The following is a 27,832-nucleotide window of genomic DNA, read 5'->3' on the forward strand; positions in this document are numbered from 1 at the left end:
CACAAGGATCTGGCCCACTGCAATAGCACAGAATTATTCTCTTCCCTGAAAGGATGGACACAATTACTTCAGAAAAGTCTGCAGACCATTCATCAACAACGTACATCCATGAAACACCGCAACTGCTGAAAGCTCTCAGGGTATCTTAGAATCGGAGTCAAAACAGAAGCTTTATTCGCTCTGTAATCAGCCAGACATGCCAGCCTGGAGGACTTGCAATAGCTGATCAATAACTTCAAATGAAACTGACACAAGCCCAGAAACCTTGAAAGTTTGAAAAGAGACCTAAATATAGACCTATAACACGCAGGGAGGGTGAGATGTAACTCTGGCAGAACTGCAAAACAGGTGGTTGTCTCTCCATTATACACCCTGCCTGATTTTCAGTTTTCACTGCCAAATTTTATGTAATTGGATGGGATGTATAATGAGTGGTTGATCAGCTATTGCCCAATTTGCACTATTACCAAAGTTGAGTTTCTCTTCAGTAGTTACACTGGAAGAGCAGTGGGACACAGTTTTATTGTAACTTAAACTTCAGATTTTTATCCATCACTAGTATTGTGGAACATCAGAGCATAAATTACATGGGTTTCCTTCAATTTTGTGGAGAAATGTCAGGTTACTGCAGAGGTTTATTGGCACTTTGATAGCTGAATTGTTTTAAGATTGTTCATATGGTTGTCACAGTGGCAGGGAGACATGCTTCTTTTTCATCATCCAGTTATTGCTGGCACTCTCCATTAACTCCTACCCAGTTCACACTGGCACTCTTCACATTGCCACTATCCTGTGCTCACACTATACCCTTTCACCACTCTGTTGACCACCTGTACTGTTGTCTCTTGTGCCCCCAGCTCAAGATAGCACCCTTCTCTCTCCTCAACTCATATTATTCTGACACTCTTCCATCTCAATTCTAACCAGATCTTCACCTCTGCTGACACTGTTTACATTCATGCTGGCACTGTTTGCACTTCCCCCACCACTTCCCTTCCTTCATGCAGCCACTTTTCTCTCACTGCCAAACTCACTCAAACTGGTACTCTATATTCCCTCACCTACTTAATGGCAACTCTTTTTTCATTCTTCCCCTTAACTTGATCTGGCATTTTTCTCTTTATTGTTCCCGAGATGATATCTCCAGTATCCTCAGTTCACAATAACACTTTTATCCTTAACCATCCCACTTCAAGCTGATACTCTTCTCCTGGAAATGCAACTCAATTCATTCCCTTTCTTCTTCTCAGTTTAGCTGACACTCTTTTCCTCTCTAAATTGTTCATGCTGGCATTCTTCTTCTCTTTCCAAGTTTAAACTAGCACTCTGTTCTTCATCCAGTTTTTCTAGCAATCTTCACCTCCCCCAATTCAAGCAGTACTCTCCTTCCACCTCCCTCTTAGTTTTTGCAGGTAATCTCTGTCCTTTCCCTCCATTCCCCTCAGTCTCTCTCCTGCCCAGAAGGAAAAAAAGGTTTGACCAGTACTCTTATTTCCCAGTTTCACTGGTATTCCATTTCAAGACCAGTTCGGATCAGTATTCTTATTTCCCAGTTTTTACTGTTTTTTCATTCTGGCTGGCTTTCCACTTCAGAAGCACCACTCTGGCTCGGTTGCCCTCCAGAAAGCTGGACATCACTGCATGCTGTGCAAGTGAAATGTTGATCTTGTAAAACTCTGGTGAAAAGTACCAGCTGCACTGTGCAGCTGTATCCAATCCCCTATAACAGGAGTAATGGCAAGTAGGGGCTGGAGGTGAACTAAAAGGAGCTTGGAGTGATGGGGAAGAGGAAAATGGGAGCAGTGATAGCTCCAGGGCGAGAGTTTGAAGCATTGCTGATCTTTGTCAAGTTGCTGCCTGACTTGAAACGTTTACTGTTGATGCTAAACATGGACAGGCTGCAGATATAATTACTCAGACCAAGTATTAAAGGCACGTGCCCCTCATTGTAAAACTCCATGACATCAGACTGACTGTGCAGAACTTTCATCATGCAGCGACAGTTGGGAACATGGTGCCATGAGTAAGCAGCCTTTTCCTTTCTTCTCTCCACCCGCTCGCTCGCATTTAAAAGCCTATTAACCAAGGAAGTGGCTGTTTAGAAGCAAAACCTTCTTTTCTTGTTCCTGCAGACATGGTATATGTGTGAAATTGCATGTGGAAGCCAAATAGCAAATATACTGGATTTAATTAGCCTTCCTCCCTCCTTCCCATTTCAATAATACACCCGCTAGTGGATTTTTCCCCCTATCGTTTGAGTATGTTGAAGCCAACTCATATTTTTCAATCAGCATTCAGACTGACATCAATTAACTCAGCACAGAAAAATAACTCAACTTGGGGCCTTCCTGACGTATGCAATGCATTTATTTGATCATCCAACAGCAGTGCCTTTTAGGTGCATGTTGTAAAAAAGTAGCAAAGAGTAAATAACCCAAGTATAGCCCTCTTATTCTGCCAAGGGTAGAAGTCCATGCACTTTTCTACTGACCAGGGGACTGTCTACCTGTGGGGCCAAGGAATATGCACCAGAGAAAATGATCTGTCAAGCCCACTGACAGAAATATCACAGATTATTACAACAAAGAAACAGACTGTTCTGTGCCACTGTATTGTAGAAACCCATTTTCCCATTACGTTCCAACAGTGAAATGCCATAAAGTATCTATAATACACCATCCCTGTAGCACACTGCAGAATTTTATAAAGACTTTCACAATATTGACGAGGACATACAAAGAAGAAGTGAATAAAATACCCTTGATGATTATTATCAAGTTGAAATTATTCCAGGACAATTTTTATTGTTCCAGTGTGCAAAATCATCTTAAGGGCAGAAGTAATAACAAGCAAAGGTAATTTTAATGGGTTTTTAATCTGAACCTCTATATAAGTCTATTCTGCCATCCTGTGGTTTTTTTGTAGTATTTCAGATATTTTACACCAGCCATATTTAATACAAATGCACATTTTATAGAAGGAGAAATTGCTTCTGTCAACTGTACAGCATCTGATTGAAGCTACATGTTCAACTTTTCAGCTTACGTAATGCACTCCACAGGGAAAGCTACACAAAGTACTTTATGCAATGTTTACACCTGGAGTGACGCTAGGCAATGACTCATTAAATTTCTAACATATATGGATTGTGAAAAAATGATTCAAATCTAAGCAGAGGAATGAAGGTGCTTAAGGACAATGATTGAATGAACATGCAGCATTTAAGCTTGTTACTGGAAAAAAGCAGAAGAGTGGCAGGGCAAAGGATGAGGATGCAGTCAAGAAAATCGTAACATCAGTACGAATGTAATAAAGTTCAATATACAATAAATGTCAAGAAAGCCTGAGATAGTGACAGTTGCATCCAGAAGAATATTAAAGTATCTAGATATAACTCATTGGACAAAAATACCCATTGTAAAAATGGCGGCATTTGTTTAGAAGTTCAGAAATCTAAAACCGCAAACTCAAGGCCTTTCACCCAGAGATCATAATTAATATGAATGCTGGCTTATCAGGTCTTCAGGCTATCTAGCAGAGCGCAAATGCTGGTATCAGATCTTCTATGTAGGGTCCCATAGACAGTTGCAAGTGTATTAACTCTGAGGTCTCTGATGTTCAAAGTGAAAGATAAAACAGATCTAGAATACTGCAGTATTCTTTCTAGCATTTAATAACATTGTAATGTATTGGTTTCCGAACAGTTCTTATTGCAAATTTATTACTGTTTCTCTCACAGGTGGTTAAATAAATCATGTTTGATGTCTTGTTTTTGTAAACATTAGGTTTGGTTTTCCATGTGCTCACACATGGTGAATGCACAGGGGAAAATCATAGATCCACACAATTCCTAGTGTGGCTGCTGGAGGTGGGGATATTTCACTGTGGGTGAGGACTCAGGATAATCTATCCTATTGGTCAGTTTCTTTCTGCTGTTCTACATGGGTCTTCAAGTAAAAACATTAGGCTTCCAGGTGAGGACAGTTAAGGGATTTTATTGTTGCTGCTAGATCCTGCTGGATATGCATGAGTCATTAAACTGCCTTCTCATATGGATTTAAAAGATTACATAGCTCTATTTCCAAGGGCAGGGAGTTCTCCTCAGTGGCCTGGCCAATATTTATCCCTCAATCAACATCACAGGCACTTCCTGTGTGAAAGTTGGTTTCAGTGTTTCCAAAAATATAACAAAATTGCTTCATTGGTTGTATAGCACTTTTGAACATCCAGAGGTTGTGAACAACGCTATGCAATTGTAAATCTTTCTTTGTTATTTTAATTAGCACTCTGATAATCTATCCATATTCTGATGTATCAAGTAAGCTTTTAACACTCACAGCCCAGACTTTCAGATCGGGCATATGGCTGACCAGAAGTGGGACAGACCTGCTTTTTTGTAATAAACTCTCATCTATTTCCTATTCTCACTCCAAAGTGGCCACAGACTAGTGGCCCAGTATTAATGGCATATCTCAAATGCACATGAATGATTGTGCTGTCTCTCAGGATAGTAGTACATGTGCCCTCCCACCAAAGTCCAGGACTACATGCTGAGGGACGCACTAAAGCTTGGGGCAGCTGCTGCAAAGGCACAATGGGGAAAGGTCGCTGTCTAAGTCCTTTCTGCCACAGTGCACCGAGGAGCTGGGAACTGTTGAGAGCCCCTCAGGTTGTACAGCTCAAAATGAATGTATGCAGTGAATACTAATTGTATTGAAGCACCTCAGAGTGCCACATGATGTATGTTGATAACTCCAATAGCATTGTCTGATTGTCTGCATTGACCATTTTGAAATGATTGTAATATTCATTGATTGTATTGATGCACCTTGTGATCCATGTGTAAAAGTTGAATCTGATTGCACTTTTGTGATAGTGATTTTGAAATGGCTTGGAATGTTCTGCCAGATATTTTATGAATAAAGTATATTTTTCCAAAAAAAAAATATGTGCCCTCCCACCAGCCCTCTCCAGTACTTTACATCCTTCACAGAAAGTTGGCCTGTGGGTGCAGCTTAAGAGATAGAACCTGCAACAGGTCCATCCCTGGTCTTTGGAGGCTATGCCTGGTTCCAGCTCAGTCCTTAGAGCCTCTTATTAGCAATCAGCCAATTCATGCAGTAAAAAGTAGGCAAACGGAATAATTTGAATCTAACTTGTGCATTGGGAACTTAATGTCATCAAGTATGCAATCTGTTTTACACACCAACTGATCTCATTTACACATAAGATGGGCAGTCAGTGTGATCTTGTCTTGTCAGTTACCCACCAGTTGAGTAATGTTGAGATTGTGGGTAATCAATAAAATTATAGAGATGCTAAACATGTGCAGAAAGTGTTTATGGTAAAGTCTAGATGGTGCTACAATGAGATTACATAGACTGAAGTTCTATGGCTATCGCACTTATAAGAACATGAGAAACAGCAACATTTAGCCCCTCGAGCTTGCTCCACCATTCAATAAGATCATGGCTGATCTTCTTGTGTTTCAATTTCTAGGTTCCCATCTAACCATGATAACCTTTGATTTCCTTGCCTAACAAGAATCTATCTACCTCCGCCTTAAAAATATTCAATGACCCCGCCTCCACCACCTTCTGGGGCAGAGAGTTCCAAAGTCGCACAATCCTTTGAGAGAAAAAAAATCTCATCTCTGTCCTAAAAGTGCGTCCCCTAATTTTTAAAACAGTGCCCCCTAGTTCTGGACTCACCCACAAGAGGAAACATCCTTTCGACATTCACCTTATCAAGGCTGTTCAGGAACTTGTACATTTCAGTCAAATCACCCCTCACCCTTCTAAACTCCAGTGGAAACAAGCCCTGTCTGTCCAACCTTTCCTCATTAGACAACCCACTCATTCCAGGAATCAATCTAGTAAACCTCCTTTGAACCGCCTCCAATGCATTTACATCCTTCCTTAAATAAGGAGACCAAAACCGCACACAGTATTCAAGGTACGGTCTCACTAATGCCCTGTATAACTGTATAACATCCTTACTTTTATGTCCAATCCCTCTCGAAATAAAGGATAGCATTTGATTGTCCTTCTTAATTACTTGCTGTACCGACATACTAACTTTTTGTGACTCATGTACTAGAACACCTAGATCCCTCTGCACCTCAGAATTATGCAGCCGTTCTCCATTTAAATAATTATCTGCTTTTTTGTTCTTCATGCCAAAGTGAACAACTTCACATTTTCCCACATTAAACTCCATTTACCAGATCTTTGCCCACTCACTCAACCTATCTATATTTATCTGCAACCACCTCATGTCCTCTTCACAACATACTTTCCTACCTATCTTTGTGTCATCTGCAAATTTAGCTACCATGTCTTCACTCCCTTCATCTAAGTCATTGACATAAATTGTAAAAAGTTGAGGCCCCAGCACAGACCCCTGTGGGACTCCACTTGTCACACCTGCCAATCCGAAAAATACCCATTTATGCAAACTCTGTTTTCTGCCAGCCAGCCAATCTTCTATCCATGCTAATATGTTACCACTACCCCATGCGCTTTTATTTTCTGAAACAGGAGCTGCAGATATTGGAATATTTTACGTCCTCCCTAAAATGTAAAAGATCCAATGGCACTATTCAAAGAAGAGCAGGGAAGTTCACCTTGGTGTACTAGCCATTATTTATCCCTCAAAAAAATCCCAAAAGAATTAAGTCATAACTAAGTTTTCTATAAATCCTCCCTTTCAAAATTGACTTCCACTTTTTCTCTATTTTTTAACAACCCAGAACACGTTGGCAAGAACATGAACTGATGTCAATGAGGTGAAGATGCAGCATGCAAAACCACCATGTCATTACTACCCAACTGACATCGGGCTGGCCAAAAGTGGGCAGGCCGCATTCTTGACTACTAAAAATCCCTTAGGGAAATGGGGCTTGGGAGAACTAAAGTGACAGAGATTCCCAATGGAATGGAACTCCTGCACATCCTGGCTTCCTGACTGAAGTTGGCACAACCAGCTGTCAGCAGTGAAACATCCAGGCTATACTATTCTGGGTTCAAAACCAATAATTGTAACTTCAACTCCAGTGCAATGGTGAATTGCAGGGATAGGGTTGGTGTTACTGTGTGATTGATTTGAGAGTGGAATTTAAGTATTGGTAGACATTCCGGTTGTGCTTTACCGTTTTTCCTTTTTGGCACATAAGCTTCTTGAAGAGAAGGGAAGCTAAATATAATGCAAGTAATGTTTTGCCTGTAACTTTTTTTCATTTCCTGAGTGATTTCTGGGTGTATTTCCCACATAAAATGAAGGGAAAGTACACCAAATGTGGAAAAAAAAAGTTATATTATTCGCAATACTGCATATCTCTTTTCTATTTCTTACTCAACCAGCACCCCCACTCAAAAAAATTATGGGGCAAAATTTTTACCTCGGTGGGTGGATGCCCGACCTGCTCGAGTGTAAAATGACGTGTGTTGATGTCGGGCAAGCGTCCTGACGTCAACGTGCAGTTGCGCGATATTTCGGTTGGTGGGCATGCACCAGAGTCGGCAGTCCGTCCGTCGACAATTAAAAGGCCTATCAAGGCCATTAACAAGGTGATTAAAAGAAATGTTTCACTGCCCGTCCAACCTTACGGTTGGTGGGCAGGCAAAAAGGCCAAGCGACCTTTGCACTTTTTCGGAAACCTCATACACAGGCAGGATGAGGCTTCCTAAAGCAAATAAAAGTAAAATAAAAATTTTTAAATGTAATTAATAACATGTCCCTGCTCATGTGACAGAGTCATGAGGGGACATGTTTTATAACATTTTAATTTCTTTATTATTTTTTAAAACCCTTCATCTCCCTGAAGTGAAGTTTACACTCGCCCTGCGCTCCCCCCCCCCCCCCCCCCCCACAGGCAGCACTGAGCACTGCCGCTCGCGTTTCATGCTGGACAGGCCTTAATAGGTGCCAGCAGGAAATCGTGGTTATGCCCCTCTTGCGGGCGGCCGTCGGATTCCTGACTGCCCCCGCCAAGTCTGCCCGACAAGGGCAAAATTCTGCCCGTGGTTGTTTACCTTATTGCTGGTTGTGAGATGTTGCTGTTGCAAAATGGCTGCTGTGCTAGTTTACACAACAGTTACATATAACTGAATCCTTTGGGATGATTTTGACTTTGGCTAATAATGTATAATGCGTGATAAACATTTCTCCCGATTTTCAGGAGTACTACTTGTGGTCAAGCCATATTGCACATTTTACCCTATTGTCCAGAATCAAAATAACCCCTGTTATGTAAAACATTTTCAGCTATTGTGACTTGATAAATGCAAATACAGTATCGTCATAAATGTGTCACATTCAGAATGAAAAGCACGCACTGAAATTGGAGATTTGGTTGTTACCTGGTTATGTTTTCAGGTTGCATACATCTCAGCTCTAAGTTCATACCCAAGGCACAAATGTGCTGACATGGAGTTAATTCTGATGGCTTCTGGATGGTGTGTCTGCTAGGAAGATAGCAAATTCTCCTCCTGACATTTGTTAGCAACTGTTACTGGACAATTTGTTAACCGAGTTATGAGGAAAGAATCATACAATACACCAAGAGGCCATTTAGCCCATTGTGTCTGTACCAGTCTTTGAAAGAACTAATCAATTAGTTCCACCCCCATGCTCTTCCCTTATAGCCCTGCATTTTTTTCCTTTTCAAATAATTATTCAATTCCCTTTAGGAAGTTACTTTTGAATCTGCTTTTACCATCCTTTCAGACAGCACATTTCTGAACATACCAACTCCCTGCACATCAAAACTGTCTCCTCATCTCCCCTGGTTTTTTTGTCAGTTAACTTAAATCTGTGTCCTATGGTTACTGATTCTCCTGCTAGTGGAAACAGTTTCTCCACATTGACTCTAATTTTGAAATTATGACCTTCCTCCCCAAATGCAGGTCATTAGTATCTATCAAAAAGAGCACAAGCCCCAATGCCAACCCCTTCAGGAAGCCACTGTACAATTTCCTCCAGTTTGATAAACAACCATTCACCACTGCTCTCTGCTTTCTTTCTCCTAACAGTTAAAGGTTAGAAAAAAACTCCAGCTCTCTGCCTTGAAAAGAAATGCTTGAGGTGAAAGAAGATAAAGATTCGGCACATCCTGCAGTTTTTTTTGTTGGAACTGACTTGTCCTATTTTTTTTTTTCTTCCTCTAGTCACAAGAAGTGGAAGAACTGTTTCTCCACCTTTTTCATTGCTCAAAAATTTGCCAATAGATGTGTAAGCCAAGGAAGAGACAAGGTGGGGCATTTGGAGGACACAAGGATGCAGACAGAAACCTGGAAGTTGATGCAGTGAATAACAGGCAGGCAATGGAGATTGTCAAGGAGAGGGATGACGGGTGATAGGGACTCTGAGAGAAAATGTTACACCTGTGGATTTCTAGAGTGATTGCATTTGGAACACATGGATGAGAGTATTTGAGAAATCAAATCTAGAGGTGTTGGAGAGGTGGATCAGGCTTTTGGCAAAAGCTAAGCATCAGGGGTGCACAAGGGCAATATTTTTTGGTTGAAAAGTGGTGTTGGTGACTAACCAGACGTAGGGTAAGAAGGCCAGCTCAGCGTTAATGAGAATGGTGGGGTTGCACAATATCTGGTTCAACTTGAATGGATAGCCAGGGGAATGAATAGTGTTGAATGCAGAAGCATGTCGGTGTTGGCAGGAAACAAAGGGGAATCTTTGATTTGTCAACATTGAGCTCAAGGAAGCATCAGCTCATCCAAAATTTGATGACTGACAGACATTTGTATAAAATAGTAACAGACTTTCCATTGCATTGGAGTTGATGGTAAATATCACACAGATGAAGGGCTTTAGCAGGTTGTTATTGTGAGTTACAACAGTCAATAATCTTTGATCCAGAGGGGCGTGCATTGCTTTTGATGGATTTTGCAAGGCAGCAGAATGCCATAGAGCTCACTTTAATGTCAGCCTATGGAATGTCTTAGCTTATCTGAGTGCTTGTGGCATCTCCATTCATGCACCTGGAGTCTGAATATTGACTTTGTTTTTAAGCTCAGAAATTATTTGCTGTCAGAAGCCAGTCAATAAATTGGCAGCTCTCCTGTAATGAACCCCCGCTGTAACCAGTATGTTTTAGAGAATGTCTGTGAGAATCACTGAGCTAGAGAATAATGGCCCAGTTGAGATCATCCAATGGAGCACAAGCCAAGGATTAAATCTGGAACCTTAATGATCTATATGGTTCGCTATCAGAACAAACTGGATTTTAGTGGATTTATTTGAGCATTCTTTTACCCTTTAACCTAACCACAAACTAAATAGTTTAAAATGTGTCATGCTCCCAGACACATTTGCCCAAAGTGGGTATTTCTCAAGATGTCTTTTAATGTTAAACATGTTATAGAGTAATTTTTTTTTCCAGTCCATTATAAATTCCTTTTGTGTACAGGCATCAGCTCTGCTGCAAGTTGTATTCACGATACTTAGGATCAGACAGGTGTGAGATTGCTAAATCCAGCAGGACATATTCTGGGAGATCTTAACATATGACCTCTCACCTCCAACCACCCCTCTCCCACTCTCCGACCATTGATCACCTGGCACGTATGTCCGAGAAAGCCATCATAATCTTCATTCTGACTGACGAATTCAAACAATTTTTCTTCCTTCATCTCCATAACTTTTATAATTAAAAGTGTTTGAAGAAATGTGGAAAATCAAAAAGATACACTCTATTTTAATGCCCTTTGATGCAAGCGGCCTCGGAGAAAAATCATCGAGAGATGCTGGAGACCTCAGGTCAACCCTGGAGGGTTGGCAACCTTAGACTGTGCCTTTAGACCAACTAATCGAACCATCTGTTCCTAATGGCATTCTTCATTCATCTGCAATACCTGAGTTTGCTCTCAGATTTGTAGCATTGATCCCAGGTTACATTGTTCAAAACAAATGTTGTTCATATACTAGTTTTACCTTTCCATGTGCCTCGTCACATCCAGAAGTATTTATCCTATAGGAGGTTATAGATCTTTTTTGCCTTTCAAGGAGTTATTGGGTAGGTTGCTTCACATATAAATAAGCTAAGCTATTTTGTTCTCATTGGATGATTATTTCAAATACTGTAGTTTCCACCACATAACATGTCATAGCACTTAACAGCATATAACAGGAGATAAAACTTATTGGTGTTGCTGCATTTAGCAACATACTAAATAGGAGCACGTGTAGGCCACATGGCCCCTTGAGCCTGCTGACCTCAGCTCCATTTTTCAGCCCTATTCCTTGGTGTCCAAAAGCTTAACTATTTTGGTCTTGAAAATGCTCAATGACTGAGCATCCACCGTTCTCTGGGTTCGAGTATCCCAAAAGATTCACTACACTCTGTGCAGATGTCTCCTCATATCAGCACTAAATGGTTGGCCCCTTATTCTGAGTCTGTGGCCTCTGGTTCGGAACTCTTCGGCTAGGTGAAACAGCCTCTTTGCACATACCCTGCAAAGTTCTGTGAGAATTTTAACAGGGAATAATAAAAAAAAACTAGGGTCTTCATCCCTTCTTTTTGAGCAAAAATGGGGTAACATACAGTAGAATGAGGCTCGCTTGTGATACAATAATAAATGTTCGCTCACATCCTGTACATGGCACACAGAAGTAGACATGCAGGCTTGTTGGAAACAGATGAAAATTAATTTAACAATTGTAATCCAGTTGATGTTGAACTATTTTAGAAGATATAAACTCTCATACCATTTTGAGATTTTAATTACTTTCATATCAAAATACAGAACAGGGAGGGCGGGGTGGTGAAATTGAATCTCAGAAAGGACACAAAATGCAGAGTATTGGATTGACCACCCATTATTTACACACTGCTTATTTTTATCAGGTGGGGTGTAATTCACTACATTGTTTTAGTCAGGGATCCAAGAATGTCACACACAATCATTGCCATTATTATTGTTATTCTAATAATATTTTACTCTGACGTGTATTGCAGCACTAAGCTTGCATTAGTGGCTTGAACCAAGTACTTTTGCAATCTTTTGAAGATCTTACAGACTCCAGTGGAATATAATAATGCACATTTCCAACATATTCATCATGAAAATAACTAGACTTCATTCTTCAGCTGTTACCTTCAGCATGCTGAAGCTATAAAATGTCATTTTCATTATATAAAAGTGTTATGTTCTGTTGAGATAAACCACAAAAGTGTCTGACATCATCATATCATATAATCATATTAATAGCTTCTGGCAACAGCTAAGTCTATCGTCCTACCCTGGCAATTATAAAACCCACACGTAGTACTAGGTGTATCTTGATGGAGTACTTGGCCCTAATGGGCTTTGTTGCCAATCAAATTGCTAATATTCTGTAAAATTAATTTAAAATGGAATTAACACTCTTGCTGTCCCACTCTGTACAGAATATGTGTGAGAGAGGAGAAAGGGGCTCATACATTGTGCTCTGCCATCCTGCAATGTAACCATATTTTACAGAACTGTGATTAGAAATACGAACAGCCTACAGATAGACCCAGGTGCACTTTATTCTCTTCAGAAAAAAAGATTCACCGTTCCTGCAGAGGTGCCTCAGAAAACATTTAAGACTTTTCTGTGCCACAAACAAAAGTTTTCTAACCAAGAAAGATTAACCAGTGGCTCCATTACTGCGCAAAATACCCCCACTCCATTCTAAATCTGGAATAAAAATATTAGTTATTCTCATTAGTAAAGCCTGTATGTGTGTACAGGAAGGATATTATTGTCATTTTAGTCATTTAGGAGCAGGTACAAGGAGCTCATCACCTGGCAGTGCAACACCAATTTTATGGGAGGGATTTTCCACTCCCACCAGTGGCAGGAATCATGGCGGACAGGGACACTAAATTTGGTGTGATGGAAAAAGTCAGTTTCCTGCTGGCAGGAAATCAGTTTGGAATTTTGTTCTCCCGACTTGGACGGTGGGTTAAAGGCGGGTTGAGTTTCCTGCTGATCTATGCCAGGAACCATATTAGCATTCATTTGCATCTCATGAATGCTCATTAAAAAGCTAATTTGCTGAAATTATACTCTGCCTCCAAATTAAATGCCCCACCAGCGGGTAATTAGAACAGCCTGTTTCCAGACTGTATGTAAGTGGTGCACACCTGGTAAGCTTCATTTCATCCACAGCTTGGAGGTCAGTAAACTCTGCTTTCGCCTTCCTTTAAGAGCGTTGCTGTGAGATATCGGGTGACTGTATCACAAGCTGCATCATGGCTCGGTGCGGGAGGCAAGACGAGCGGAGAGGAGTAAGATGAAGGCAGGACTGGAAGGGGGCAACAAGAGGGGGAAGGGGTGAGACAGAAGCAGCACAAGAGGGGTAACATGAGAGAGGAGGGGGAGACAGAGGCAGGACTGGGGGGCTGTGTGTTGTACACGAGGGCAGAGGGGGAGACGGAGGTAGGACTTGGGGCGGTTAAGGAAAAAAAAAGTGGAGTAGTGAAAGACTGTCCTGGGACAAGAGCTATAAAACTGTCCAAGAAAGAGTCTGAAATTGTCCTGGACCTGAGGCCACACTGCTGGGGGCATATTGACGAATCCCTGCCCACCCAGGCACGAAATTTGACGAGCTCCTTGTTAATGCATAACTAATGAGCTGAAAAGCGTAAAATTGCACTGATTAATCCAACCTGCCGCCCAGCAGGAATCACGTCACCTTTCCCATCCGCCACAGAATGGAAAATTCCACCCTACATCATGCTTACGTCACTCAGACCGATCAATTTCTTAACAGGCAAGTTAACTTGAAACTAACTGTAGGGGGGCAATTTTAATTAAAATCTTAGCCTCTGGGTTAGTTCAACAATAGTTATTCATTTCTTTCTTTAAAAAAAAAATACAACAAATTTAGTCGCCTGCAGAAGGGAATTGAATAAATAATGGAAGGGAAAACATTGCAGGAATATGGGCAAAGAGCAGAGGAGGGGGACTAAGGAGATCACAAACTTGATTGGCTGAATGGTTTCCTTTTGTGCTGTACTATTCTGAAATTCAGATTTCAAGAACACGCTCTGAACACTTCAAATAGTATTTTATTCAAAATGTATGAACATAATAACAAAAAGATTATCAAGCTCTATAATTTACACTAGAGCAAAAATATTTTTTAATGGGCAAAACATGCCTCATACAACCAATGTAATTAAAATTATAGAGAAAGAAACAGTGCTGTTCTATGCCACAACTGCAAAGCATTTACTAAAAATAGATGCTAATTGAAGATCTAACTAACACAGAGACAGACAGAGCATTGATTCAGCTACATTCAGGGTCCTACATTTAGTAAAAGTCCTATAGCTAGGAATTGAAAAAATCCCACATTGTTTACTCTAGTGATGCCTCATACTTTTGAGTGTATTATTCTGGCTCATCATGGCATATTCCCAACATGTCTAGCACATAGCCAGGAGCGATGTTCTATGACAACCTGCTTGAAGAAGCATTTTATCCACCCAGCTAACTTTTGTGTTGTACTGATATTAATAGTAATTGTGAGCATTTCATACTTTACCATGATGCATACATTGAAGATGAGCAAGTGAAATAGATGGTTGCGCTATTAAAGCAGCATGACCCTTGTAACTCGTGTTTTATTTATTTCAGGAGAACTCATTAAAACAAAAAGTCATTGACTTGAGAAAATGTTTGGTTTAGAAGCCAAGAGTCTTTAGAATAATAAAATATTTGCTGACACTAGCTCCCAGATACCACACTTTTTCAATAAAAAAGAACCGTACAACATTAAAGATTCATTAACCACTATAATAGTCATTGAGAATGCTCAGGGTGTTGGAGCAACCTATCACATAAAAATGATCTGCTATGATTACAGAAGGAATGCTACAAATCTTCGAGGGATAATATGGCATTAAATAAATCACAATGACTACAAATATTCTTAAGAACTACCTGGCACAAGGTAACTCAGCTTGCACCTGCTTATATTATAGAGGAAATATGCACTATGAAGGTAAGAGATACCAATCGCTCCACAATGCTCCAGAAACTAATTTAAACACTGGTCTACCTTACAGCGCAAACCTTGCACATCACTTACTAAAATGGTGACTGTGTACCAGAATTGAGAAAGGGACTGAATATACATGTTAAGGAAACAACCTCAGTCTTAAGTTATCCACAGTTAAAATAAAGCCTGAAATTTTAAGTAATGCTCTAAGCAGCAATGACAATGTATTTGCCATCACCTGCTAGCATTAGTGTAAGGGGAGTCGGTATAATATGGGTATAATTTTTCCTTGTTCTAAGTAACTAAAGTAGCTGTAACAGCTGATGGTTTTTTTTAAATAATCCTGCAGAACATTGACTGAGAAATATTAATTTAGCCACAACTTAAAAATACTGACTTTAATTGAGAAAAAACAATAAAAAGAACAGGAAGGGAAGCAGAAAAAGGGACAAGGAGAAAAGGCAACATCCTGCAGAAATTACAAAGGAGGGGAAAGTGGCAGCCACATCTATGCAGAATAATGTTTAAAATAAAAGGAATGCTGTCACTATTGGAATTTCTTCTCTCAAACCCACATTTGTGTTAAAACAAATGAATACTGAGAAAGACATGCAGTGGCAAACACTGAAATGGTATAACTTTCTTCCACTGACAAGGAAAACTGGTTATTAGTTGTAAGTGTTTGCTGAGTTATGAAATAAGCTGAGTATTCCAAAATTTCCCCTTGTGAATTATTTCAGTTTGCAATAAAATTGAACCAGATGTTCGATTTAAACAGACTGCTAATGGTTTCCATGCCAGCTAAGATTGCAAACAGCAGTTGCTTGTCCATTAAAATTTACAAAATATTTTCTTCATTGAATTTAATGCCAATTAAAACCTATATAAAATTCTGAAGAGTTGATGGCACTGGGAAGCACAGTTAATTAGTGGGATAGAAACCTTGGGGTAGAAATTAGTTGATCTCACATCTTCTTTAGAGTCATAAAATGGCAACAAAGAGTCCAATATGCCACGCTGAGAGTGAGCCATCTGCCATTTTGGTAAATGCTCAAATAAAGGAATCAGGTCCCGCACAAGAAATTTGTTTTAGGTACAGGATTTGGATATGGAAAAGGGCCAAACATTTGTTTAAAGGTCCTTTTCCTGAAATTGAGTTGCCTGAACATTGCCAGTAATGGGCCCATCTGTATTCAGGAAAGCTATGTCTACATGTGGTCCCACAAGTACCCATGGATCACTGGAAGCCACCTGCAACTGCCTACCTAATTGTGGAGGCAGAAGAAGCAGGAATGAAAAGGAATAATATGTAGGGTTACAGGCAGAAGGTGGGAGAATGGCACGAAGTAAATTGCTCATTCGGAGAGCTGGTACAGACATGATGGGGCGAATAGCCCTCCTTCTGTGCTGTAATAATTCTGTGATTCTCTGAATGCTCCTCCCAAATCTCAAACCAATCACAAAAAAAATGCTGTTAGCTCTGGATTGATTTCCTCTTGATCATACCTCCCTGAAAACCCTTTGAACCTCCCAGGCCCTACCAGGTGACCTTGAGGAACCAGCAAATTGCCTGTGTGTGCCAGATTGGCACCCACAGCTTGCTAGCAATATGCTGAGAACCGAGTACCAAAGTTGGGTGATCTTCAAACCTCTGTCTAATTTCAAGCTTGAAAATGGACCAAAATGAATTTCCATTCCCTTCTCTCATGGCAGCTACAAGACATGAAACTGAAATGAGCATGAGCTGTCTCAAACCGTTCCTAACGTATGAAAGTCTACAGCTCAAAAGTACTCATAATCCAACACCAACTGGTACTTAGCTGGTAGCCTGGTTTACCAAACTGGAACTGTCTTCCCTGTTCCAGAAGGTGCATAGCTCTCTTATCAGGGTGTGTGGCATGTTGCTAAAGTGAACTCCTCTTCATCTAATAAATCTAAGTCCTGATCTGGTACTGCTTGCATCAGACATGGATTAGAAAAAGAGTAAAGTCTTCTACTTCCAAGCATTCACCACCTTATTTTGAGCATAAACTCGCTACATCACTACTCCCATATATTTTCCAAAATAATGGACAAATCGATTTAGACTTTGTAAAGCATATTTTTTTACACTTTATTTAAATATTATGAAAAGAGGATAATTAAATACGGGTTTGAATTAAGTTAGCTGTCAACATGAAAGAGTAAAACCTTGCAGCAGTGATGGCCCTGGATGATTAAAATCAATACATGTATTGCCTGCACATAATCACATGACCACACTGAAAAACCTTACAAATAGCAAAATCTAGAGGATCAAATAGCAGTTTCTCCAGCTATCAGTTCACTGCACAACTCCATTGTTGTGGTTTCCTTCATTCTCAGTACCTCTCCTGCAAACACAATTTATATATAGAAAAAAAAATAAACTCTACATGATAATGTTATTTCTGAATTGCTATCATACACTTTAAAGCTAAAAACTGAGTATGGAAAATTCATTGCCCCATCTAAACGGTAATCTTCTTAATTGTCCAATATGGCACTGTATTGGGTCAGAGTTAATGAGGGTGAAATTGGTCTTGGATCACTGTGCAAAATAGGCAATAATAATTGGTTGCTTATTTTCACACCCTGCTGAAACTAGTTGTTACTTCACTGGACTGTTTTACTCTATCAACAACAGTTTATATTATCTTTAATGTAATAAAATGTTTCAAGGAGCTTCACAGGTGCATCATAAAGCAAAATATGACACCCCACCACATAAGGAGATGTTAGGTCAGTTGACCAAAAGCTTGGTCAAAGAGGCAGATTTTAAGGAATGTCTTAAAGGAGGACAGCAAACTAGAGAGGTGGAGACATTTAGGGAGGGAATTCCAGCACTTAGGGCTGAGGCAACTGAAGGCACAGCTACCAATGGTGGAGCAATTAAAATCAGGAATGCTAGAGGGCAGAATTAGATGCGTCCTGATATCTTGGAAGGGTTGCGGGGCTGGAGCAGATTTCAGAGATAGGAATGGGTGAAGCTAGGAGGGATTTGAAAACTTTTGTTTTGATGTTGTTTGACTGAAAGCCAATGTAGGCCAGCAAGCACAAGGGTGATAGGTGAACAGAACTTGTGTGTTAAGTAACAGCCAGCAGAGTTTTAGGTGACCTGAAGTTTATGGAGGATAGAAGGTAGAATGCCTGCCAGGAGTGCATTGGAATAGTCAAGTGCAGAGCTATCTAAGACATGAATGAGGGTTTCAGCAGTATATGAGCTGAGACAAGGGAAAAGTAGGGCTATATTGTGGAGATGGAATTAGACGGTCTTAGTGATGCTGCGAACATGAGTTCACCTCGTGGCCATATTCGACAACAAGGATGCAAACAGATGGATTTAATCTGAGACAGTTGCCAGGGTGAGGAATGGAATTATGAGCCAAGGAACAGAGTTTGGGGCAGGGACCAAAAACAATGGCTTCTAAACATTTAATTGGAGGAAATTTCTCCAATTAATGGCACTAAGTAAATTGCTCATTCAGAAAACTGGGCAGACACGTTAGGCTGAATGGCCTCCTTCTGCTCTGTAATACTTCTGTGATTCAGTATTGGATGTTGGATAAGCAGCCTGATTATTTAGTAAGTGGAGAAGCCAAGAGAGTTGATGGTGAGGTAGAGCTGGGTATTGTCAACGTACATGTGAAAATTTATGCTGTGTTTTCAGAAGATGTCGATGAAGGGCGACAAGTCATTGAGAAATAGGAAGGAGCTAAGGATCTTTGAGGGACACTAGCAGTAATGGTGCAGGAGCAGGAAGAGAAGCCATTGCAAGTGATTCTCCACTATGATTAGACAGATAAGTGTGGAACCAGGTGAGAGCAATCCCACCCAGCTGGATGACAGTAGAGAGGTGTGGGGGGAGGATGGTGGGTCAAAGGCTGCAGACAGGTTAAAAAGGGGCAGGACACAAAGTTTACCTTTGTCACTGTCACATAGGATGTCATTTGTGACTTTGATAAAAGCTACTTCTGTACTGTGGCAGAGGCAGAAACCTGATTGAGGAGATTAAAATTTAGCCGGGGGAGTCATGCTCAGCCCTGACTCTGGACTTCAGCACAGGGCTGGATGGTGAACCCAGCTTCTGTGGGTATTCTCTGTGGGCATTCCCTGCAGCTGCGATGTAATTCTGGCGGCCAGGCCTCTGCCAGCAGGTAGCGATGGGGCAAAGCAGCATCGTCGCAGGGTTTGGGGGAGGTGGGGGTGGTGTGGAAGAGAAGTCCTGAAAGTGGGCTGAAGAGGGGCAAAGCCAGAAGCCCTGAGTGCAGGCTAAAGTAGGGGGCAGAGGCAGAAACCACAAGGAGTGAAAGAACAGCAGCAGCAGCAGACAGAAGAAGCAGGAGCCCTTGAACAGTGGGTTGCAGTGTGGTAGGAGCAAGAGACATGAAGAGAGCAGCGCAAAGACTGTTAATGTCTCAAGAACTGGTGAGGGGAATTGGAGCAGGCATACAGCTGCTAGAGACCAAGCAAGACCATCTGGACAGCACCAAACCATCTTGGAGTCTGAGAAGCCCTGAGGTGAGGAAGATACCTTCCATGCCTGGATGGCATGTGTGATCTGGCTCATCCAGTCGAGGGGAATTATAAAAGAGTGCAATGGCTCCCAACCTTGTTTCTTTACTGCAATCACTAACCATCACTCTGCTGGATGCAAGGCATCCCTGCTCCCACTTTTCTACAACAAACACTGCTACATGGCAGCTTCAAGACCAGGAGTTGAGCTCTTGATGATTGTTTGGAGTGTCTGGAGCATCAGGTCATGGTCGTCCATTGTAAAAAGTTAATTTCTTTAAGCTAGGTTATTTTGCGACTGTACTTATAGGTTTGATGCTGATGGAATAAAGGATCACTGTGCTGGAATGTTTGTGTATACCTTGTGCTTCAATCCTGCGTTACATAAACATTTAGCTCTGGGAAAGATGGGAATAGATTTGGGAGGTGAAGAACTTTGAAGAGAATGGAAGGTTGGAGATAGGGAAATAGTTTGCAAGGATGGTGGGGTCAAGGGTTGGTTTTTTGAGAGGTGTGATGACAGCAAATTTAAAGGAGGAAGACACTTGGAGAGGGAGAACTGTTAGCAATATCAACTAAACTTGGGGGCAAAGAAGGGAAGTTGTGTGGTCAGCAGTTTAGTAGGAACAGGATTGAGGAAGTAGAGCTCAGAGAGACCATGAGGGTAGATGGGAGAGAAACTAGAGAAAGATGCAAGTTCAGGTCTAGGGCAGTGGAAGCAATAGAGGGCATTTGGTCAGGTGGGCTAGTTGAAGGGAGGGACCATGCAGAGGCTGTTTGATCGGATCATCTCAATCTTACTAACAAGAAGAACATGAGCTCCTCGCACTTATTATTGTAGGTGAGGGTGGAGAAGACCAGGAGAAGAGTTTAAGAAGATGGTTTGCAATACAGAAAAGAACTCGGGGACTATCTTTGCATTCCAGGATGATCACTGAAGACCGGTTTCAACCCCCATATTTCCACCAACTTCTGTGCAAGTTACAGTAGAGTGACAGAAGCTCATGAGGAAATTCCCAGCAATTATCCAACCTAGGCTAGTTTATTGGGCTGGAGAAAGGACTGATTTCCTGGTATACCGGCAACTGCATTCAACATAGTGATCACAAGTACAACTCCCCAGGGATGCTGACCGATTTTACCATTTCTGGGGCAGGTTGTTCAGAACAGGAGCATCACATGACAAGAGTTATATTTCTACTTCAGTGAAAAGGCAATCTGCCCTGGTATCTCAACCCACACTCCAACTACACTACAGCTCAGGTCGTGACTGACTGCACTTAGCAACAAGCTTTTTCGATACATCTGGCACACAAAGCTCACTTGCAGTTGATTCCTCAGGGGTGAGCTGTCCTCAGCACTGACACTTGCTGATGTTTTACAATATCTTACGAATAGCTGGTTTCTCTCACTGTATACAAGAAAGTGCATTGAGCAATCAGCAATGTGAGAAAGTGCAGGGATGGGGAAAATCCGTAAGCCTGTCGACATACTCCAAAGCGTTGAGATGTACTGAGGCATAAGCAAGTAGCCAGGCTCAAACTTAATGCTCTGGGCCAGATGATTCCACTTATGTTTACTGTTGGCAGGAATCACTGTCTCAGGCACAAAAGTAACTGATTACATTCTCTGGTGAATTTAGCTTTTCAACTAAATGGGTCACACCATAGAGGAAACAGCTCAAGGAGAAACCCTGACTAATTGCTGCTGGTAGTGAGGAATTCTGAGCAGGAGACAGATCCTGAAAAGTGTTTGTTAAACAGTTTGTTCTGTGAACTTCTTCTCCAGTAAAGCCACACTGGAATAATTACAAACTTATTTACATTAAATGTCTGTTGACAAATCTTTAAACTGGTGTTACTTTTGAGATCCTACAATGCCATGTGTATAATACTTAGTGGAGGAATTGCAGTGTGCCATGTACAGTTGCCAACATTTTAAAATTGGTCTGGAATCTCCAGGAATTGACAATTAATCTCCAGGATACTGCTACAAGCTAATCTGGAAAAAAATTATTGGGGTAAAAGTCTTTTTATCCCTTTTGTTTTGAAGACTTCTGTTTATTAGGTATAAAAGCATTGGAGATTAAAAAAAACTGTTTGAGAATAAAGAATCATCCAATTGGCTAATAAAGAGGCTTTTTTGCTTTCCAATTGGCAGAGGAAAATGGTGCAGAGTGAGGATGGATAACCAATGGATGGAGTGTGGGTGCAGGGCAGTTTGAGGCAGATCACATGAAGAAACCTCCAGGAATATGTCCAACCAGAGGCAACTCTAGTGCCATCCAATGTCATCATTCCTGGCAACACCCATCCCACTGCTATTTTGTTGGAATTCAGATGCTGCCATCTCCTTAGTTATATTCAACTCCATTGGGGGAATTGTGAGCCTTTTATTCCTCCCCTATGTAACCATATTCCAATCTTGAGCTAGTTCTTGCTGAGAGGAAGGGGGAGGAAGTACGTGGAACTCACCCCTTCCTTACTGTGAGAGGAAAAACAAATTGAATCTGTTTGTTCTTGTGCACTTCTGAGCACCTGTGGGGAAAGTCACTTCCACATCCTCCTGGATAAGAGGGAATAGTATAGCAGAATGTTCTGACAGGGACAGGGAATAAGTATTAATAAGCATGGTGTAAAATATTTTCTGTTGAAGCATGAAAACGGATAAATAAATAATCTGTAACGCAATGTTCAACTTACCTTGCTCGAGTTAATTCCATGCTGGTAGCCAAATGAACAGGGTTGCACCTATCCCCCTCAGTTTCGTTTCAAGGAGAGATTAAAGCAAAATGTGCATTGCTATAAAAGAGAAACTCAATTCCTCGACAGAGCAATTCCTACTCAAAGGGCAAGAAAAGATTCCCTTTCCCAACAGGTAACATGATATAAATGACCACTGCACATTCACAAAAGTGATGGAAATATATAACAGATTAATCAAAGAGAAAGACAAATTATGTTTCAGATGTGTCTCTTCATCAGATTGACTTGTGCATTTCCAGCATTTTCTGTTCTTCATTCTGATTTCCAGCATGCACTGCAGGGTGCTTTTGTGTCTATTTTGCAGACAGGCTGCCTTCCATAGCTCCCCCAGTGCAGGAATAAAGACAGTTAGCAGCACATATTTGAGATGTTCAGCACAGACACAATGAGATGGATGTGAATTGTTTTTGTCATACACTTGGGCCTATTCATTTAATTCCAGTGTGCATTTCAGATCACCGAGGTAGAACAGTTGGCTGCATGTTTTGTGATCCAGTTCAGGTAGGCTATAAACTTGCCCGGTAGTGAAGAGCATAACATTAGTCATCAGATGTTGTCAGGAATGTTGTAGAGTGATAAGTACAAAAGATGTCTACAATTTAGAACTCATTCAGTTCAGTAGCTCTATTGATACTACTATCTGTAATTCTGGATTTTAAACAAGTTTGTTATCTACACTTCCGATCTTCAATAGCCTAGCTAGCTTTAGCAGCTGGAAGACGTCTTTAATTGTCAGCAACAGATAACTATCAGAGTAAGCAATTTTCCGAAAAACATTTATTTTCCTCTTAAATTCAAGCACTTTTCAAACACAGACTGGCCTACCACCGCCCCCCCTCCCGCCACCCCCCCCCCCCCCCCCCCCCCACCTCCAGCCAATGAAGAGAAAAATACCCTATCTCGTTCCTGCTTTCTGCACTGTGCCCAGAAGTGATCGCAGGTTGGTTAAAAAAATCAGACATATCAGTCAGCTGATCAAATCTGCCACTGAATTAAATCAAGCTTTGGGGAAATCAGATACAGTAGAGTTCAGCTCAGGAACCCCCTCCTGCTAAGGTTGAATGTTCTACTGATCTTCATCATCTAGTCCCATACATGATACATCCTTCATTATAGCCTTGGATCTATGTAACTCAATACCAGGTAAGTGAATACACTGAGTAGGTGCAATGGTACCATTGTACATTAGTGTTGTAGTGACCAGTTTGACATCAGTAACATTTGTAAAAGGAGTATGAATAGCAAGCATCAGGCTCCAGGACTTTGTTCTCCATTTTCTGCCACTGCCTCATTCACAGTATTTGTTCTCCATCCTCTGACTGCAGGTGAAATTTCTAATAGGCAGATCAAACAGCTCTTTTCTGACAGCAGAAACTGAAAGGCAGGTTCTGTATTCCATCAGAGAGCTTTTTTGGAACTTAAGGTGTAAAACACTTTGCATCAGATGCAACTCTGTTGCTTGCGTTCAATGTAAAACCAAGTGGCACATGGTTTCCTTTTCAAGGTTGCTTCACACTCCGTGCAAGATGCCAACTGGCGCTGGTTTGTCAGCATTCACAAGACTCATCCTGCATCAATGCAGTGCAAAATATTTGTATATCCAACAAACAGAAATATTACAACAGTGCAGTTGACTGCTGCCAGACTTTATTTAATACCATTTTATTCATGGAAAATTGGAAAGAGTGCAATGCCTGTAACATGGCTTAGATCCCTTCATCTTACTTCAATTTTCACAGATTGATCATAAAGCAAGTCACTTGATTGGTCATTTAATATTTGAGCATCATATTTATTACACAATATATCATCTGAACTGCTCAAATCCTGTCATTTCTTCTTAGTAAACTTAAAATGAGCTCACCGAGTTTGCACAACAATAGGAAAATGCTTGCATTCTGTATAATGTACAACCTGGGCAAACTCTCTTATCATTCTGTACAACCACCACTTGTATTTATATAGCACCCTTAATAAAGTAAAACCTTCCAAAGTGCATCACAGGAATGATGATCAAACAGGATTTGACAACAAACTACATAAGGAGATAAAAACAGAAAATGCTGGAAAAACTCAGGAGGCCTGGCAACATCTGTGGATAGAGAAATGGAGTTAATGTTTCAAGTCCAATACGATTTTTCTTCAAAGAAGAGTCATATTGGACTCGAAACATAAACTCTGTTTCTCTCTCCACAGATGCTGCCAGGCCTGCTGAGTTTTTTCAGCATTTTCTACTTGTATTTCAGGTTTCCAGCATCCACAGCATTTTTGCTTTTACATAAGGAGATAGTAGGTCAGACAGCCAAAAGCTTGGTCAAAGAGGTAGCTTTTAAGGAGTGTCATAAAAGATAAAAGAGAGGTGGAGAGGTGGAAGGGTTTAGGGAGGGAATTCCAGAGCTTAGGGCCTTTGAAGGCATGGCCACCAATGGTGCAGCAATTAAAATTGGGAATGTACAAGATACCAGAATTAGAGGATACAGAAATCAGAGGGTTGTAGGGTTGGAGGAGTTCACAGAGCTATCAAGGGATTTGAAAGTAAGGATGAGAATTTTAAAATCAATGCATTGCTTAATCAGGAGCCAATACGGGTCAGCGAGCAGAGGTGAATTGGTGAATGCAGCTTGGTGTGATACTAGCACCAGAGTTTTGGAGATCTCAAGTTAAGGGAAGGTAGAACATGGAAAGTCAGCCAGGAGTGCATTGAAATAGTCAAGTCCGGAGGTAACAAAGGCATGGATGAAGGTTTCAGTAGCAGCTGAGATGAGGCAAGGGCAAAATCAGAAAATATTACGGAGGTGGAAATAGCTGATCTTAGTGATGGCACAAATAGGAGGTCAGAAGTTCAGTGTGGGGGTCAGGTTTGACACTGAGGTTGCAAACAGACTGAAGCAGCATCACCAGTTACAGGGAGAGGGATGGAGTCAGTAGCTAGGAAGTGGAGTTTATGGCAGGGACTGAACATGGCTCATCTTCCTAACATTTAGAGAAATATTCTGCTCATCCAGCATTGCAAGTCAGTCAAGCAGTGTGATGATTTAGACATAGCATGTGCGATCGAGAGAGATGATGGTGAGGCGGAGCTGGGTGTGGTCAGTGTACATGTGGAAACTGATGGTGTTTTCAGGTGATGCCATGGGAAATCAGGGCCCAAGAGAGAAATCATGGGCCCCAGTGCTTCTCCTGTTTGCAGGCCCATTGGTCACATTATGTAACTTTCAAATGTCTTTCTGGAAATCATTTGAACAGCTAACTCTTTCACTTTATATCCTCTGACACAAATGACAGTGAATGGTCATTTGTAAGATTTAACCTTTTGTTATCTGGAGTCAAAAACCATCCTTTCACACAATGAGAGCCATGCACCATGGAATCTAAAATGTGGATTACTATATTGAATAAATGATATATGCTATGAGTTTTCTGACCAGCTTCTAAGGGGAATGCAGTGAACTTTTATTCATTAAGCAATGATTTGCGTTCTGCTGCTTGGATTCTATAAAACTCTCCTGTAACACAAACCATCCAGATCTACGAAAAACCCCCAAGGATCAATTATTTCCTTTCATTAAAAACATATAGTTGTTTTCATTTATTTTTGAGAACCATTTCAGTGAGGGCTTTCAAAGTTGTGGGTTTCAAATGGAAGTCCATGTGATCACAATCATTGGTTACCCACCAGGACATGGGTGTTCAGGATCACTTAATATACACTGTACAGTGTTGTCCAATTAATATTAGCAGATGAACTGAGGCAGTTGCAGAGTCGGGTGATGTTAAGGAGGTGTAAATAGGTGGTCTTCATGGTGGCGAGGACATGTAACCAGAAGCTCATCTTGAGATCAAATATACGAGTAGCCTGGTTGAGTCTTAGTTGCCCTGCAGAAAGATAGAGCCGGATTTTCGTTACTGAGGCGGATAGCTGGAGTTGGGAAATTTTCCGACACAGCACAGCTGCCTCAATATGAAGTGCCCCGTCAAACCCAGTTTTCACTCCTGGAAGGTAGGGGTGGGATAGAGTTAGGCCCACTGTCCCAGGAAGCAGATCACAGGTGGTCACAAGGCTGGCCGGGTGTTTAGGCAAGCTAGTTAAAAGGGCCTGTCTCAGTTCCCTGGGACTTTGTCCCAGCTGTTTGCTTACATTTTAGGCCTTCTAGCCCTCACACCCCATCACTGTGCAAACCCCCAATACACTCCCTATGCCCCTCATACTCTTCGTGCCAACTCATGCCCCCACCTACCCTCAATGGTCCCTCATATCATCCACACCAACTCATGGCATTTCCGTGCCCATCCACCCAGTATACACTGTAAAAAAAACAATGAGCCTTATCATAACAATAACATTGTGGATAAAAACAAAAAACTGCGGATGCTGGAAATCCAAAACAAAAACAGAAACAGAAATACCTGGAAAAACTCAGCAGGTCTGGCAGCATCGGCAGAGAAGAGCACAGTTGACATTTCGAGTCGTCGTGACCCTTCAACAGAACTAAGTAAAATTAAGAAAGGGGTGAACTATAAGCTGGTTTAAGGTGGGGGGTGGTTTGTTGGGACAAGCAGCGAGTGATAGGAGATAACCAAAAGATGTCAAAGACAAAAGAACAAAGAGGTGTTGAAGGTGGTGATATTATCTAAAGGAATGTGCTAATTAAGAGTAGAGAGCAGGACAAGCAAGGTACAGATAGCTCTAGTGGGGGGTGGGGTAAAATAATACTAAAAGGACATAAAAGGTATAGATAAACAATGGGTGGAAATAGCATTGTGGAACTGTTTAAAAAATACCTATTCATTTTTCAAAAATATTTGCTCATGGGATGTGGGCATCGCTGGCTAGGCCAGCATCTATTGCCCATCCCGAATTGCCCTCAAGAAGATGGTGGTGTGTTGTTTTATTGAACCGTTGCAGTCCATGTGTTGTAGAAACACCCACAGTGCTGTTGGGAAGGGAATTCCAGGATTTTGACCCAGCGACAATGAACAATTCAGGATGGCTGGCGTGACTTGAAGGGGAACTTGCAGATGGTGGTATTCCCATGCATCTGTTGCCCTTGTCCTTCTAGGTGGTAGAGGATGTGGGTTTGGAAGGTGCTGTCAAAGGAGCCTTGGTGAGTAGCTGCAGTGCATCTTGTGGATGGTGCACAATGCTGCCACTGCGCGTCAATGGTGGAGGGAGTGAAATGTTTATTGTGGTGGATTGGGTGCCACTCAAGTGGGCTGCTTTGTCCTGGATGGTGTCGAGCTTCTTGAGTGTTGCTGGACCTACACTCATCCAGGCAAGTGGAGAGTCTTCCACTCCATCCTGACTTGGGGAATGGCGGACAGGCTTTGGGCAGTCAGGTGGCAAGTTACTCTCCACAGAATTCCCAGCCTCTGACCTACTCTTGTAGTCACAGTATTTATATGGCTAGTCAAGTTCAGTTTCTGGTCAATGGTAAACCCCAGGATGTTGAAAGTGGGGATTTACTCATAATAATCCCATTGAATTTCAAGGGGAAGTGTCTGGATTGTCTCTTGCTGGAGATGGTCATTGCCTGGCACTTGTA

General features: G+C 41.4%; 1 protein-coding gene across 4 annotated transcripts in view; it reads right to left on the reverse strand.

Annotated features, from left to right (window-relative positions):
* dmd (dystrophin) overlaps positions 1-27,832 on the reverse strand; it is a 1,945,510-nt gene that overhangs the window by 1,835,517 nt on the left and 82,161 nt on the right. The gene's annotated exons all lie outside the window — the stretch shown is intronic.

Source organism: Cetorhinus maximus, chromosome 16 (genome assembly GCF_964194155.1).
Source record: "Cetorhinus maximus chromosome 16, sCetMax3.hap1.1, whole genome shotgun sequence".
Classification (NCBI taxonomy): Eukaryota; Metazoa; Chordata; class Chondrichthyes; order Lamniformes; family Cetorhinidae; genus Cetorhinus; species Cetorhinus maximus.